A 17,298-nucleotide genomic window follows, 5' to 3' on the forward strand; every position below is an offset into this window, starting at 1 on the left:
TCTACACCCTCTGTTCCTCCACCCTCTCCACCCTCTGTTCCTCCACCTCTCTACACCCTCTGTTCCTCCACCCCTCTACACCCTCTGTTCCTCCACCTCTCTACACCCTCTGTTCCTCCTCCTCTCTCCACCCTCTGTTCCTCCTCCTCTCTCCACCCTCTGTTCCTCCACCTCTCTACACCCTCTGTTCCTCCACCCCTCTACACCCTCTGTTCCTCCACCTCTACACCTCTGTTCCTCCACCTCTACACCCTCTGTTCCTCCACCTCTACACCCTCTGTTCCTCCACCCTCTCTCACCCTCTGTTCCTCCACCTCTCCACCCTCTGTTCCTCCACCTCTACACCCTCTGTTCCTCCACCCCTCTACACCCTCTGTTCCTCCACCCCTCTCCACCCTCTGTTCCTCCACCTCTCTACACCCTCTGTTCCTCCACCCCTCTACACCCTCTGTTCCTCCACCTCTCTACACCCTCTGTTCCTCCACCTCTCTACACCCTCTGTTCCTCCACCCCTCTACACCCTCTGTTCCTCCACCTCTCTACACCCTCTGTTCCTCCTCCTCTCTCCACCCTCTGTTCCTCCATCTCTCTACACCCTCTGTTCCTCCACCCCTCTCCACCCTCTGTTCCTCCACCTCTCTACACCCTCTGTTCCTCCACCCCTCTACACCCTCTGTTCCTCCACCTCTCTACACCCTCTGTTCCTCCTCCTCTCTCCACCCTCTGTTCCTCCATCTCTCTACACCCTCTGTTCCTCCTCCTCTCTCCACCCTCTGTTCCTCCACCTCTCTACACCCTCTGTTCCTCCACCCCTCTACACCCTCTGTTCCTCCACCTCTCTACACCCTCTGTTCCTCCACCTCTCTCCACCCTCTGTTCCTCCTCCTCTCTCCACTCTCTGTTCCTCCACCTCTCTACACCCTCTGTTCCTCCACCCCTCTACACCCTCTGTTCCTCCACCTCTCTACACCCTCTGTTCCTCCACCCCTCTACACCCTCTGTTCCTCCACCTCTCTACACCCTCTGTTCCTCCTCCTCTCTCCACCCTCTGTTCCTCCATCTCTCTCCACCCTCTGTTCCTCCACCTCTCTCCACCCTCTGTTCCTCCTCCTCTCTCCACCCTCTGTTCCTCCACCTCTCTCCACCCTCTGTTCCTCCACCTCTCTCCACCCTCTGTTCCTCCTCCTCTCTCCACCCTCTATTCCTCCACCTCTCTCCACCCTCTGTTCCTCCACCCCTCTACACCCTCTGTTCCTCCACCTCTCTACACCCTCTGTTCCTCCTCCTCTCTCCACCCTCTGTTCCTCCTCCTCTCTCCACCCTCTGTTCCTCCTCCTCTCTCCACCCTCTGTTCCTCCACCTCTCTCCACCCTCTGTTCCTCCATCTCTCCCTCATGCGCTCACGTCTTATTTTTGTCGTCCATGGAGAAAAATTAAAAATGTAGATCTAATCGTGGGGGGGTTGTAATGCGATCAGAATGACAGGGGATCAATGGAGGCTGTCTCACACACACACACACAGTAATGCATGTTGTGGAAGGGAAGGAGAGGAGGAAGGAAGCGAGGGAAGGGAAGGAAGCGAAGGAGGGGAGGACATTGACCGCTCTCGCTCGACCGGTGACGTTTCCTTTCTTTCTCTCCAGGCTTCTTTCTGTTGTGTCTTCCTGTTTTAACGACAGAGACATGAGTTCCCCTCATCTGTCATGTGACTTTCCAGATGTCCACTGGTCCAGAGCGGAGGAGAGAACTTGTTCAGCTGCTGGTGAAGCTTCAGCCCCCTAAAAGGGTCTTCAGCACACCAAATATATATTTTTTTATATTAATATATATATACTGTATATATATATATTTATTTCTGTTATTTTATTAAATTAAACTATTGTTTCTCAAATGGGCATATTATTTATAACTAACATGCTACATATGTGTGTGAATTTTGGTTTGTATGTTTTATCCGCCTTCAATAACTATCCAATAGCTGCTCATCATACTTCACAATATACTCTACGGGCACTAGGACCTTGGGCAGGCTGCAAAGGAGTGACCTATAAGTCCAGATAGTTACAGAATGTGGCTATATATATATTTATATATATATATATAATATAATATATCGGTAGTTGTTAACGGGTGTTATCTGCTTACATTTAGGTCTACTTGAGAGAAATGAAAGGGTCTCTAGCAATGTCCGGGCCCCGCAAAAAATAATTAAAGCAGTGAATGAACAATAACTAAATTAGTGAAAGAACAATAACTAAAGTCGTGAAAGAACAATAACTAATGTAGTATAAGAACAATAACTAAAGTAGTGAAAGAACAATAACTAATGTAGTATAAGAACAATAACTAATGTAGTATAAGAACAATAACTAAAGTAGTGAAAGAACAATAACTAATGTAGTATAAGAACAATAACTAATGTAGTATAAGAACAATAACTAAAGTAGTAAAAGAACAATGACTAAAGTAGTATAAGAACAATAACTAATGTAGTATAAGAACAATAACTAAAGGATTGAAAGAACCATAACTAAAGTAGTAAGAGAACAATAACTAATGTCGTGAAAGAACAATAACTAATGTAGTGAAAGAACAATAACTAATGTCGTAAAAGAACAATGACTAAAGTAGTAAAAGAACAATGACTAAAGTAGTATAAGAACAATAACTAATGTAGTATAAGAACAATAACTAAAGTAGTGAAAGAACAATAACTAAAGTAGTGAAAGAAAAATAACTAATGTCGTAAAAGAACAATAACTAATGTAGTAAAAGAACAATGACTAAAGTAGTATAAGAACAATAACTAATGTAGTAAAAGAACAATAACTAATGTAGTATAAGAACAATAACTAATGTAGTAAAAGAACAATGACTAATGTAGTATAAGAACAATAACTAATGTAGTAAAAATACAATAACTAATGTAGTAAAAGAACAATAACTAAAGGAGTAAAATAACAATAACTAATGTAGTAAAAGAACAATAACTAATGTAGTAAAAGAACAATAACTAAAGTACTATAAGAACAATAAATAATGTAGTAAAAGAACAATAACTAATGTAGTAAAAGAACAATAAATAATGTAGTAAAAGAACAATAACTAATGTAGTAAAAGAACAATAACTAAAGGAGTGAAATAACAATAACTAATGGAGTAAAAGAACAATAACTAAAGAAGTGAAAGAACAATAACTAATGTCGTAAAAGTACATTAACTAAAGTAGTAAAAGAACAATAACTAAAGTAGTATAAGAACAATAACTAATGTAGTATAAGAACAATAACTAAAGTAGTAAAAGAACAATAACTAATGTAGTATAAGAACAATAACTAAAGTAGTAAAAGAACAATAACTAATGTAGTATAAGAACAATAACTAAAGTAGTAAAAGAACAATAACTAATGTAGTATAAGAACAATAACTAATGTAGTAAAAGAACAATGACTAAAGTAGTATAAGAACAATAACTAATGTAGTAAAAATACAATAACTAATGTAGTAAAAGAACAATAACTAAAGGAGTGAAAGAACAATAACTAATGTAGTAAAAGAACAATAACTACTGTAGTAAAAGAACAATAACTAAAGGAGTAAAATAACAATAACTAATGTAGTAAAAGAACAATAACTAATGTAGTAAAAGAACAATAACTAAAGTACTATAAGAACAATAAATAATGTAGTAAAAGAACAATAACTAATGTAGTAAAAGAACAATAACTAAAGTAGTGAAAGAACAATAATAATGTAGTATAAGAACAATAACTAATGTAGTATAAGAACAATAACTAAAGTAGTAAAAGAACAATAACTAATGTAGTAAAAGAACAATAACTAAAGGAGTAAAATAACAATAACTAATGTAGTAAAAGAACAATAACTAATGTAGTATAAGAACAATAACTAATGTAGTATAAGAACAATAACTAAAGTCGTAAAAGAACAATAACTAATGTAGTAAAAGAACAATAACTAATGTAGTATAAGAACAATAACTTATGTAGTATAAGAACAATAACTAATGTAGTAAAAGAACAATGACTAATGTCGTATGAGAACAATAACTAATGTAGTAAAAGAACAATAACTAAAGTAGTGAAAGAACAATAACTAAAGTAGTATAAGAACAATAACTAATGTTGTATGAGAACAATAACTAATGTAGTAAAAGAACAATAACTAAAGTAGTGAAAGAATAATAACTAAAGTAGTGAAAGAACCATAACTAAAGTAGGAACAGTAATTCAGATTTATGGGTTTGATAATGCGAGAGGCCTTTCATCTTTGAACTCTAGCCTAATGCCAGTAAGACATGCACAGTGTTCCTGATGCACATCTAATCACACTTCAATCATTAACTGAGCTCTTATCACACACACACACACACACACACACACACACACACACACACACACACACACACACACACACACACACACACACACAGCGCAATGGAGAATAAATGAAATATTGACCCGGAGGATTCGTGCACACTCAACACTTTGTGTGAGCGATGTATGAATTAGAATATGCTAATGAGGCGGCGCCGCCTGCCAATAACAGATATGACGAAGATGAAGAGGAAGGAGGTCAAGTTGTGTCACATCGGGTCCACGTCCCATCAGCCCCGTCACCTGGATATAGACGCTGTATGGAGTCAGAAGGCCAGGAGCATGCTGGGTAGCGGAGTAGCCTCAGGTACTAGCTGGGTTAGCGTAGCATCCTCCTGGGCTCAGCCCATGTCTTCATTTGTCTTCTCTCTGAGAGCCTGAGGTCACCGTCACTTGACCTGCTCTCTGTCCTGTGAACGCCAGTTCACATGATTACCATGAAGAGTGATCATTGTCATGATCAATGATTATTATTATGAGTAATTCATGAGAATAATCATTAATATTCAGACTTGTGTGAGGATTTCACTCTATTTGACGTGAGAGAAAGCAAAGTCTCACCTCAGGAGTGATGGAGAGAACATTCTGGACCCGGACCAGGACCCGGACCCGGACCCGGACCAGGACCAGGACCAGGACCCGGACCAGGACCAGGACCAGGACCCGGGACGACAACACATCCATGTGTGTGTGTGTTTGCTGCTGGAGAATCTTTGTGGCTTGTATGAATCGTCCATTGTGGTTCGGTGCAGTGGTCAGTTTAAGTGCCCCCCCCCCGCAGTCCCCCAACACACACACACACAAACAACCACACAAACACACACATCTTCATTAACAAAGAAACATTTCTATTGATCTGGTCTAAAGCTCATGTTACAGCAAAGAAATATGTATGGGGAACACTGAATGGGTTACACACACACACACACACGTCGTAACACTTTGTCACACACACATTCACTCACACTGAAAAGGGAAACATGCAAACACACTCTCACACACACACACTCACACACTCGCACACACAGACATGCAGAGTGGTCAGTGCTAAACAGGTTAGCTGAGTGGATTAGTATTGACCAGCTGCTTACAGCATTATCTGTGGCTGCAGCTCACCACTGGTGTCAGAACTACAGCGAACCGTGTGTGTGTGTGTGGTTGGCTGTGTGTGTAGGTGTGTGTGAAATGATGACCTCCATAGCTGTATTTGTGTATTCTAATTCACCTTTTATAGAGTTAAAATGCTTTGTATTCCTGTGTGTGTGTGTGTGTGTGTGTGTGTGTGTGTGTGTGTGTGTGTGTGTGTGTGTGTGTGTGTGTGTGTGTGTGTCTGTCAGACATCCTTTAGCATCATAACTGTCATGAGGAGGTTCTCCACGGACCTAATGCAGCCATCACTCATAAACTCTGGCAAGGAGTCTTGTGTGTGTGTGTGTGTGTGTGTGTGTGTGTGTGTGTGTGTGTGTGTGTGTGTGTGTGTGTGTGTGTGTGTGTGTGTGTGTGTGTGTGTGTGTGTGTTGTTGTTTCAGAGCTTCATATGAGGATTAATCTCAGTTTGTCTAGAACACACAGAGAGAGAGAAAGACCTGGAACACTGGAGTTAACCTAACCCTAACACTGGAGTTAACCTAACCCTAACACTGGAGTTAACCAAACCCAAAAACACTGGAGTTAACCCAACCCCAACACTGGAGTTAATCCTAACCAAACACTGAGTTAACTCAACCCTAACACTGGAGTTAACCCACCTCAACACTGAGCACCTAACCTCAATACTAGAGTTAACTCTAACCTTCTAACTGGAGTTAACCTAACCCTAATACTAGAGTTAACCTAACCCTAACACTGGAGTTAACCTAACCCTAACACTGGAGTTAACCTAACCCAAACACTGGAGTTAACCTAACCCAAACACTGGAGTTAACCTAACCCTAACACTGGAGTTAACCTAACCTCAGTTAACCTAACCCTAACACTGGAGTTAACCTAACCCTAACACTGGAGTTAACCTAACCCTAATACAAGAGTTAACCTAACCCTAACACTGGAGTTAACCAAACCCTAATACAAGAGTTAACCTTACCCTAACACTGGAGTTAACCTAACCCTAACACTGGAGTTAACCTAACACTAACATTGGGGTTAACCTAATCCTAACTCTGGGGTAACCTAACCCAAATGAAACGTTCGAAGCTCCCTCTGAGGCCGCGCCCCCTCTGAGGCCACGCCCCTTCCTCCTACAGGACCTCTATGACATCACCGGCCTGCAGACATCAGTCACAGATGCTTCAGAACTCAACCCGCGCCGCGTGTCAGCCACAATCACACGGCCCATCCACTCGCCGCCGTCCAGACCAATCACACGTCAGATACAGCTTCATTGGAGCGGAGCTAAAATCCCCCCCCCCACCCCCACCCCGTCAGCTCCAGCCAAATCCGATCACGGCTCGATACTCACTGTGATTGATTGGCTTCCAATCCAATTGAATCTCTCTCAGATGGAGGTGGGAGAGAGGGGGGTGGGCTGCCTTGCTCAAGGCCATTAGGCGTTGGCATGAGGATGACGTTTGGGGGGAGGGGGGGGGGTGAAAACAGGGATCCAGAAGAGAGAAAAGAGAGATGGCAGGAGAAGAGAAGTAATTGAGAGAGATTGAGGGCGAGTGAGACAGAAGATGACAGAGAGAAAGAGAGAGAGAGACGTCCACCTCTTGTCTATCTGTCTGTTTGTGTGTGGGGGGGGAGTGTGTGTGTGTGAGTGTGTGTGTGTGAGTGTATGTGAGTGTGTGAGTCTGTGTGTGTGTGAGTGTGTGTGTGAGTGTGAGTGAGAGAGTGTGTGTGTGTGTGTGAGTGTGTGAGTGTGTGTGAGTGTGTGAGCGTGTGTGAGTGTGTGAGAGTGTGTGTGTGTGTGTGAGACTGTGTGTGTGTGTGTGTGACTGTGTGTGTGTGTGTGTGTGTGAGTGTGTGTGTGAGCGAGTGTGTGAGCGAGTGAGTGTGTGTGTGTGCGAGTGAGAGAGTGTGAGGTGTGTGCGTGTGTCTTTGTGTGTGTGTGTGTGTGTGTGAGTGTGTGTGTGTGTGTGTGTGAGTGTGTGTGTGAGTGTATGTGTGAGAGTGTGTGAGAGTGTGTGTGTGTCTCCTGGAGTTTCTTGTGTTTGTGGTGAAGAAGCTTCCAGAAGACTCTGAGGACCCTCAGCTCGTCTTCTGACTGGAGCTGATGGACCCTCTGAGTTCTGATGGCGGTCGTGGTCCAGCTCAGGTGGTCCTGCTGAAGACTCAGGAGAGTCTGGTGAGTCTCGTTCGAGACCGGCTCAGACTCATGTGTCCTCCTGCTGGGTGGTGGTCCTCCTGCTGGGTGGTCCTCCTGGGTGGTGGTCCTGCTGGGTGGTGGTCCTCCTGCTGGGTGGTGGTCCTCCTGCTGGGTGGTCCTCCTGCTGGGTGGTGGTCCTGCTGGGTGGTCCTCCTGCTGGGTGGTGGTCCTGCTGGGTGGTGGTCCTCCTGCTGGGTGGTGGTCCTCCTGCTGGGTGGTGGTCCTGCTGGGTGGTCCTCCTGCTGGGTGGTGGTCCTGCTGGGTGGTGGTCCTCCTGCTGGGTGGTGGTCCTCCTGCTGGGTGGTCCTCCTGCTGGGTGGTGGTCCTGCTGGGTGGTGGTCCTGCTGAGTGGTCCTCTGTCTAATGCTGGACCTAACCCAGCACATAGACCCAAGAGCTCCTCCTCATCGTGGGCCAGGTAATCCTCATGGTCCATGAACACCGGTTCCCTCCTCCTCCTCCTCCTCCTCCTCTAGAGGGGGATCCATCACGTGTGTTGGTGGTTAGTCTGGATCCAGGATTAGTTTTATTGTCCTCCCCCTTCATGGTAGCCCCTCCCCTCAGTGTATGAATGGATGTGAATGATGACATTATGTCATATCATAGAAAGAGTTGTTCACCTGGTCACATGACATCTATTGTTCATCTGGTCACATGACATCTATTGTTCATCTAGTCACATGACATCTATTGTTCATCTGGTCACATGACATCTATTGTTCACCTGGTCACATGACATCTATTGTCCTTCTGGTCTCATGACATCTATTGTTCATCTGGTCACATGACATCTATTGTTCATCTGGTCACATGACATCTATTGTTCATCTGGTCACATGACATCTATTGTTCATCTGGTCACATGACATCTAGTGTTCATCTGGTCACATGGCATCTATTGTTCACCTGGTCACATGACATCTATTGTTCACCTGGTCACATGACATCTATTGTTCATCTGGTCACATGACATCTATTGTTCATCTGGTCACATGACATCTATTGTTCACCTGGTCACATGACATCTATTGTTCATCTGGTCTCATGACATCTATTGTTCATCTGGTCACATGACATCTATTGTTCATCTGGTCACATGACATCTATTGTTCATCTGGTCACATGACATCTATTGTTCATCTAGTCACATGACATCTATTGTTCATCTAGTCACATGACATCTATTGTTCATCTGGTCACATGACATCTATTGTTCATCTGGTCACATGACATCTATTGTTCATCTGGTCACATGGCATCTATTGTTCACCTGGTCACATGACATCTATTGTTCACCTGGTCACATGACATCTATTGTTCATCTGGTCACATGACATCTATTGTTCATCTGGTCACATGACATCTATTGTTCATCTAGTCACATGACATCTATTGTTCATCTAGTCACATGACATCTATTGTTCATCTGGTCACATGACATCTATTGTTCATCTGGTCACATGACATCTATTGTTCATCTGGTCACATGGCATCTATTGTTCACCTGGTCACATGACATCTATTGTTCACCTGGTCACATGACATCTATAGTTCATCTGGTCACATGACATCTATTGTTCATCTGGTCACATGACATCTATTGTTCATCTGGTCACATGACATCTAGTGTTCACCTGGTCACATGACATCTAGTGTTCACCTGGTCTCATGACATCTATTGTTCATCTGGTCACATGACATCTATTGTTCATCTGGTCACATGACATCTATTGTTCATCTGGTCACATGACATCTATTGTTCATCTAGTCACATGACATCTATAGTTCATCTGGTCACATGACATCTATTGTTCATCTGGTCACATGACATCTATTGTTCATCTGGTCTCATGACATCTATTGTCCTTCTGGTCTCATGACATCTATTGTTCATCTGGTCACATGACATCTATTGTTCACCTGGTCACATGACATCTATTGTTCATCTGGTCTCATGACATCTATTGTTCATCTGGTCACATGACATCTATTGATCATCTGGTCACATGACATCTATTGTTCATCTGGTCACATGACATCTATTGTTCATCTAGTCACATGACATCTATTGTTCATCTGGTCTCATGACATCTATTGTTCATCTGGTCACATGACATCTATTGTTCACCTGGTCTCATGACATCTATTGTTCACCTGGTCACATGGCATCTATTGTTCATCTGGTCACATGACATCTATTGTTCATCTAGTCACATGACATCTATTGTTCATCTGGTCTCATGACATCTATTGTTCATCTGGTCTCATGACATCTATTGTTCACCTAGTCACATGACATCTATTGTTCATCTGGTCACATGACATCTATTGTTCATCTGGTCACATGGCATCTATTGTTCATCTGGTCACATGACATCTATTGTTCATCTGGTCACATGACATCTATTGTTCACCTGGTCTCATGACATCTATTGTTCACCTGGTCACATGGCATCTATTGTTCATCTGGTCACATGACATCTATTGTTCTGTCCATCCTGGAGAGGGACCCTCCTCTGTTCTCTCCTGAAGGTTCTTCCCTTGAGGTCAGAGGTCAGGTTACAGACGTCAAGCCCTCTGAGGGCAGTTTGTGATGGATTCTTTTCTGAGACCCTGGAGATCCGTATCCGTTGTCCTTGGTTCTCCGGTGTCTGTCCTCCCTCCAGAACAAGAGGGCCGGCTGCAGGAGAGTCCTCACACAAGAACATCAGGAGAACGCTGGAGGAAACACGCTGTGGAGATGCTACAATTAGCTTTTTAAGCACGATAGTTATTTCGTCTGTGTGTGTGTGGGGGTGGGGGGGGGTCACGGTGTAGCTCAAAACAAGAGGGTTGTTATCCGTGTTTAAAACGGCTTTGTATTTGAAGTTCGAGACAATCCTGGATCAACTGATAACAATGTGTGTGTGTGTGTGTGTGTGTGGGGGGGGGGGTCATGTTGATGAAGAGGAAGCCTTGACACGAGCCGCTCTGGACCTGGTGTTGCTCTCTTCTTCCCACAACTCCCTCAGACCACAAGTGTGACAAACGAAGAGAGAGAAGAGAGGAGGGGGAGGAGGAGAGAGGAGGGGAAGGAGGAGAGAGAGAAGAGAGGAGGGGAAGGAGGAGAGAGAGAAGAGAGGAGGGGAAGGAGGAGAGAGGAGGGGAAGGAGGAGAGAGAAAGGAGAGGAGGGGAAGGAGAGAAGGAGAAGAGAGGGGGAAGGAGGAGAGAGAAGAGAGGAGGGGAAGGAGGAGAGAGAGAAGAGAGGAGGGGAAGGAGGAGAGAGAAAGGAGAGGAGGGGAAGGAGGAGAGAGAAAGGAGAGGAGGGGAAGGAGGAGAGAGAAGAGAGGAGGAAGGAGAGAGAGAAGAGAGGGGAAGGAGGAGAGAGAAGAGAGGAGGGAAGGAGGAGAGAGAGGAGGGGAAGGAGGAGAGAGAGGAGGGAAAGGAGGAGGAGAGAGGAGGGGAAGGAGGAGAGAGAGAAGAGAAGAGGGGAAGGATCTCCTTCCTCTATCTCTAAGGCTCCTACAGAGGAACCTCATCTCCTTCCTCTATCTCTAAGGCTCCTACAGAGGAACCTCATCTCCTTACTCTATCTCTAAGGCTCCTAGAGGAACCTCATCTCCTTACACTATCTCTAAGGCTCCTAGAGGAACCTCATCTCCTTACTCTATCTCTAAGGCTCCTAGAGGAACCTCATCTCCTTCCTCTATCTCTAAGGCTGAGGAACCTCATCTCCTTCCTCTATCTCGAACCTCATCTCCTACCTCTAGAACCTCATCTCCTTCTCCTTCCTCTATCTCTAAGGCTCCTACAGAGGAACCTCATCTCCTTCCTCTATCTCTAAGGCTCCTAGAGGAACCTCATCTCCTTCCTCTATCTCTAAGGCTGGAACCTCATCTCCCTTCTCTATCTCTAAGGCTCCTAGAGGAACCTCATCTCCTTACTCTATCTCTAAGGCTCCTAGAGGAACCTCATCTCCTTCCTCTATCTCTAAGGCTCCTAGAGGAACCTCATCTCCTTCCTCTATCTCTAAGGCTCCTAGAGGAACCTCATCTCCTTCCTCTATCTCTAAGGCTCCTACAGAGGAACCTCATCTCCTTCCTCTATCTCTAAGGCTCCTAGAGGAACCTCATCTCCTTACTCTATCTCTAAGGCTCCTAGAGGAACCTCATCTCCTTCCTCTATCTCTAAGGCTCCTAGAGGAACCTCATCTCCTTCCTCTATCTCTAAGGCTCCTACAGAGGAACCTCATCTCCTTCCTCTATCTCTAAGGCTCCTAGAGGAACCTCATCTCCTTACTCTATCTCTAAGGCTCCTAGAGGAACCTCATCTCCTTACTCTATCTCTAAGGCTCCTAGAGGAACCTCATCTCCTTCCTCTATCTCTAAGGCTCCTAGAGGAACCTCATCTCCTTCCTCTATCTCTAAGGCTCCTACAGAGGAACCTCATCTCCTTCCTCTATCTCTAAGGCTCCTAGAGGAACCTCATCTCCTTACTCTATCTCTAAGGCTCCTACAGAGGAACCTCATCTCCTTACTCTATCTCTAAGGCTCCTAGAGGAACCTCATCTCCTTCCTCTATCTCTAAGGCTCCTAGAGGAACCTCATCTCCTTACTCTATCTCTAAGGCTCCTAGAGGAACCTCATCTCCTTACTCTATCTCTAAGGCTCCTAGAGGAACCTCATCTCCTTCCTCTATCTCTAAGGCTCCTAGAGGAACCTCATCTCCTTCCTCTATCTCTAAGGCTCCTAACAGGAACCTCGTGTCCTTACTCTATCTCTAAGGCTCCTAGAGGAACCTCATCTCCTTCTATCTCTAAGGCTCCTAGAGGAACCTCATCTCCTTCCTCTATCTCTAAGGCCACTAGAGGAACCTCATCTCCTTCCTCTATCTCTAAGGCTCCTAGAGGAACCTCATCTCCTTACTCTATCTCTAAGGCTCCTAGAGGAACCTCATCTCCTTCCTCTATCTCTAAGGCTCCTACAGAGGAACCTCATCTCCTTACTCTATCTCTAAGGCTCCTAGAGGAACCTCATCTCCTTACTCTATCTCTAAGGCTCCTAGAGGAACCTCATCTCCTTACTCTATCTCTAAGGCTCCTACAGGAACCTCATCTCCTTCCTCTATCTCTAAGGCTCCTACAGAGGAACCTCATCTCCTTACTCTATCTCTAAGGCTCCTAGAGGAACCTCATCTCCTTACTCTATCTCTAAGGCTCCTACAGAGGAACCTCATCTCCTTCCTCTATCTCTAAGGCTCCTAGAGGAACCTCATCTCCTTACTCTATCTCTAAGGCTCCTAGAGGAACCTCATCTCCTCTATCTCTAAGGCTCCTAGAGGAACCTCATCTCCTTACTCTATCTCTAAGGCTCCTAGAGGAACCTCATCTCCTTCCTCTATCTCTAAGGCTCCTAGAGGAACCTCATCTCCTTACTCTATCTCTAAGGCTCCTAGAGGAACCTCATCTCCTTACTCTATCTCTAAGGCTCCTAGAGGAACCTCATCTCCTTCCTCTATCTCTAAGGCTCCTAGAGGAACCTCATCTCCTTCCTCTATCTCCAAGGCTCCTAGAGGAACCTCATCTCCTTACTCTATCTCTAAGGCTCCTAGAGGAACCTCATCTCCTTCCTCTATCTCTAAGGCTCCTACAGAGGAACCTCATCTCCTTACCCTATCTCTAAGGCTCCTAGAGGAACCTCATCTCCTTACTCTATCTCTAAGGCTCCTAGAGGAACCTCATCTCCTTCCTCTATCTCTAAGGCTCCTACAGAGGAACCTCATCTCCTTACTCTATCTCTAAGGCTCCTAGAGGAACCTCATCTCCTTACTCTATCTCTAAGGCTCCTAGAGGAACCTCATCTCCTTACTCTATCTCTAAGGCTCTACAGAGGAACCTCATCTCCTTCCTCTATCTCTAAGGCTCCTACAGAGGAACCTCATCTCCTTCCTCTATCTCTAAGGCTCCTACAGAGGAACCTCATCTCCTTCCTCTATCTCTAAGGCTCTAAGAGGAACCTCATCTCCTTACTCTATCTCTAAGGCTCCTAGAGGAACCTCATCTCCTTCCTCTATCTCTAAGGCTCCTAGAGGAACCTCATCTCCTTCCTCTATCTCTAAGGCTCCTACAGAGGAACCTCATCTCCTTACTCTATCTCTAAGGCTCCTACAGAGGAACCTCATCTCCTTACTCTATCTCTAAGGCTCCTAGAGGAACCTCATCTCCTTACTCTATCTCTAAGGCTCCTAGAGGAACCTCATCTCCTTCTTCTATCTCTAAGGCTCCTACAGAGGAACCTCATCTCCTTACTCTATCTCTAAGGCTCCTAGAGGAACCTCATCTCCTTACTCTTTCTCTATGGCTCCTAGAGGAACCTCATCTCCTTCCTCTATCTCTAAGGCTCCTAGAGGAACCTCATCTCCTTCCTCTATCTCTATGGCTCCTAGAGGAACCTCATCTCCTTACTCCATATCTGAGGGAATGGGCACCGGAGGGGGGTCTGGAGGGGCGTCTGGAGGGGCGCCTGGAGGGGGGCCTGGAGGGGCGTCTGGAGGGGCGCCTGGAGGGGGGCCTGGAGGGGCGCCTGGAGGGGGGCCTGGAGGGGCGTCTGGAGGGGCGCCTGGAGGGGCGCCTGGAGGGGGGCCTGGAGGGGCGTCTGGAGGGGGTCTGCCCAGCCCGTACAGAGGGAGCTCTTGCCCGACTCACGGTCCACTGCCTCACATGGTCGTAGTTCTTCACCGCTATGCATGAAGACATTTATCCCTCTCTTTGAGTCCTTCATGGTCTCTTCCCCTCCTCTCTGCCTCCTCTCTCCTCATTCCTTACCTCACTCTGGAAATTAAAAAGCTCTGGTATCGGTCAACAACATGTCTGTGACCCTCCACGGGAGAGCTGACTCTCAGCTCATGCAACCCAAACCCACAGCCGGGTCTGAGACCTTGACCGGTGGTCTGTGGTCTGTGCTTAGTGTACTGGTGACCAGCTTCCATACACCCCGCGCTCCCTTGTGGCCATGAGGTCTCGGGTCTTGGGACTTGAGTCTCGGGTCTTGGGTCCTTGGTCTTGGGTCTTGTCTTGGTGGTTACCAGCTTCCCTACACCACGTGATGCCTTGTGGCCATGAGGTCTTGGGTCCGGGTCCTGGGTCTCGGTCCTGGGTCTGGGTCTTGTCGTCCATACACCACGTGCTCCCTCATGGCCATGAGGTCTCTATCTCCTCTGTTGCGACAGCTCCTCCTATCTGTGCTCTGCAGCCGGGCCCCAGCCATAAAGATTACAGGTCCGGTCCAGAGGTCCCCGACCTGATAACTAGACCTGCAGGGCCCCCGGCGCTCAGTCCGCTCCCCAGACCAGGACCAGCAGGTGAGTGAGCGCTGCTCCACAGGTGGTTGTAGTTCCATGAGAACAGTGCAGAGTGGAGAGGAACACCTTGTAGTGCATGTGTATGTCATATCTTCAGATAATCCTCTTCCCTTAAAGGAAGCATCGTCATCGTCATCACTCAGAGACGTCTTGGTGAAGAAGGTAAATGCTCTTTCTGTTCCCGGCTCCTCACTGGAGCCTCCGTTCAGGATCTGAATCATACGTTTAGATTTGATTATTTTCCTTTTAGTAGTGACATCATGTTGTTTAACCCTCGTTGGAACAAGATTAAAGAAACTATTTAAATTATTCAGACTATTGAGAATATTTTCCAATAACTGCTCGAAAGCCGATACATATATATGTATATATATTAGGGCTGTCAATCGATTTTAAAAAAACTAATGAATCACACGTTTTAAAATTCATTAATTGCGATTAAAAGTTTTTTTTCCTTCTTTTTTTTAAAGACCAAACTTCCCACAGAGCTGTGTTTTCAAAGAGGATCCTACCGATACAGTGCCAGCGAGGTATTTAATATTGTGGATGATAAATTGTTTCTTCAGTGAAACATCAGATTAGTGAAACAAGGTGCATTAGAGACACATTGGTCCTGTCATCTTTACCACTGAACAGCAGAACCAGTGGCCTTGGTGACTGACTGACATTCACATATGTCACGTTCACCCTCTGGAGGCTGGGCTCATGTTCTCCATTTTACAAAAATATGTAAATTCAATTTTAAAGGCGTTTGCATATGACACATACCCACGTGTTCTACATCAAACATTCCAGAACAATCTCAGCTCTATTTAATGAGGCTCAGTTGTCCTCGCGCCGTGTTCTCTGCTCTCTGACTGACAGGCTGCTATAGAGCCTCACCCGTGAGGTGGGAGGTCCTTTGTGATTTACTGAGTGTTCATTGGTTGTTTTTTTCCCAAAATGTTGACAGACAAACGGATTGACCAATCACGGTGAAGGTTTGATGTGACGAGTTCTTTCCGCGCCGCGTCCCCCGACACGTCGCCCCTCCGTTCCTCTGTGTCTCAGAGGGGGAGACGGGAGGAAGGAGGAGCAGGAGGAAACACGACTGATTCATCCACGAGTTAAACTCATTTATGATCCTTATTTTCAAGGAGAAATAATTGTTTTAAAAACGGAAACAGTGTTAAACCGTACTGCCGCGGCTTGACACTCGGTTTGAGTGTAAAAACTTCAACGAACACCGGAAGTAAACAAAGTTGCGTTCAAATATTTTAGTGCGTTAATCTCGGCCAAATTAATCGCATAGATTAACGCGTTAACTCTGACAGCCATAATATATATATATATATGTATACATATATAGATATGTATAGATACATATATAAATGAATATATATATGTATATATATACATATACATATGTATATATAAATATATTAGTTCCTCTATAGTTTTGTTAAATCGGCTTCCAGACTTCTAACCCGGTAGATGTTTCTGTCTCTTTAAGACGGGAGCACATCTGTTCTACAGGGTCTATGACAGTTTAACATCAAAGATAAAAACAATAATACTAACCTTACTGTAATTCATATGGATAATTATTGAAACAAACTTATCTTCGGACACCAAGTCATAAGACTTGAGAACCAATAGAAGAGGTGAAGAACCGTTGGAGCTGAAGTACTGGGGGCCACAATACTTCATATATCGTATACTAATACTGAGAGCCTCCCACCATTCTAGCTTAGCATAAAGACAGGGGGGATATAGTTAGCCTAGCTTAGCATAACGACTGGGGACAGGGGGATATAATTAGCCTAGCTTAGCATAACAACTGGGGACAGGGGGGATATAGTTAGCCTAGCTTAGCATAACGACTGGGGACAGTTAGCATGGTATGTATTCTATCCCTCCTTTGTCTACATTTCTCTCCTCTACTTCCTGTCCTCTATCATGTTAATGTCTCTCTCTCCCTGCCTCTCTCTCTGCCTCTCTGCCTCTCTCCCTCCCCCCCCCCTCTCTCTATCTTCAGGTGTTGTCTGTCTGTTTTAAGCGGAGGGCAATTAGGCCGTCAGACTCATTAATAATACATTGTTTAGCTCGTTAATTATTTACCTTAATTGCTGATTTAAGTTTCCCTTCCCTTGACACACACACACACACACACACACACAGACACACACACACACACACACAGGTCACTCGCTCTCAAAGGTGATAGATTGAGTTTCTCCTGCTCTCTTTTCCTCTCTTTTCATCCCTTTGTGTGTCTC

Source organism: Pseudoliparis swirei, chromosome 14 (genome assembly GCF_029220125.1).
Source record: "Pseudoliparis swirei isolate HS2019 ecotype Mariana Trench chromosome 14, NWPU_hadal_v1, whole genome shotgun sequence".
Classification (NCBI taxonomy): domain Eukaryota; kingdom Metazoa; phylum Chordata; class Actinopteri; order Perciformes; family Liparidae; genus Pseudoliparis; species Pseudoliparis swirei.